The following is a 1015-nucleotide window of genomic DNA, read 5'->3' as shown; positions in this document are numbered from 1 at the left end:
ACATAATGCCTGATGTCTAGTCCCTAGATCATTATAACTCATACCTTTTGCCTAGTACATAATGCCTGATATCTAGTCTCTAGATCGTTATACCTTATGCCTACTGCCTAGTACATAATGCCTGATGTCTAGTCCCTAGATCGTTATACCTCATGCCTACTGCCTAGTACATAATGCCTGATGTCTAGTCTCTAGATCGTTATACATCATGCCTACTGCCTAGTACATAATGCCTGATGTCTAGTCCCTAGATCGTTATACCTTATGCCTACTGCCTGATGTCTAGTACATAATGCCTGATGTCTAGTCCCTAGATCGTTATACCTTATGCCTTCTGCCTAGTAGATAAGACCTGATGCCTAGTCCCTAAATCGTTATACATCATGCCTACTGCCTTGTACATAATGCCTGATGTCTAGTCCCTAGATCGTTATACCTCATACCTTCTGCCTAGTACACAATGGCTGTTATCTAGTCCCTAGATCCTTATACCTCATACCTTCTGCCTAGTACACAATGCCTGATATCTAGTCTCTAGATCGTGATACCTTATGCCTTCTGCCTAGTAGATAATACCTGATGTCTAGTCCCTAGATCGTTATACCTCATACCTTCTGCCTAGTACACAATGGCTGTTATCTAGTCCCTAGATCCTTATACCTCTACCTTCTGCCTCCCTGATATCTAGTCTCTAGATATACCTTATGCCTTCTGCCTAGTAGATAATACCTGATGTCTAGTCTCTAGATCGTTATACCATCCTACTGCCTATACATAATGCCTTCTGCCTAGTACACAATGCCTGATATCTAGTCTCTAGATCGTTATACCTTTTATAATTTCTGCCTAGTAGATAATGCCTGATGGTTTAACTAGTCTCTAGATCGTTATACGTCATGCCTACTGCCTAGTACATAATGCCTGATATCTAGTCCCTAGATCGTTATACCTCATGCCTACTGCCTAGTACATAATGCCTGATATCTAGTCCCTAGATCGTTATACCTCATACCTT

This window comes from Haliotis rubra, unplaced genomic scaffold, assembly GCF_003918875.1.
Source record: "Haliotis rubra isolate DU_JTF1 unplaced genomic scaffold, ASM391887v1 Scf1263, whole genome shotgun sequence".
In the NCBI taxonomy this organism is placed as follows: Eukaryota; Metazoa; Mollusca; class Gastropoda; order Lepetellida; family Haliotidae; genus Haliotis; species Haliotis rubra.
Note: the sequence above shows the minus strand (reverse complement) of the source record.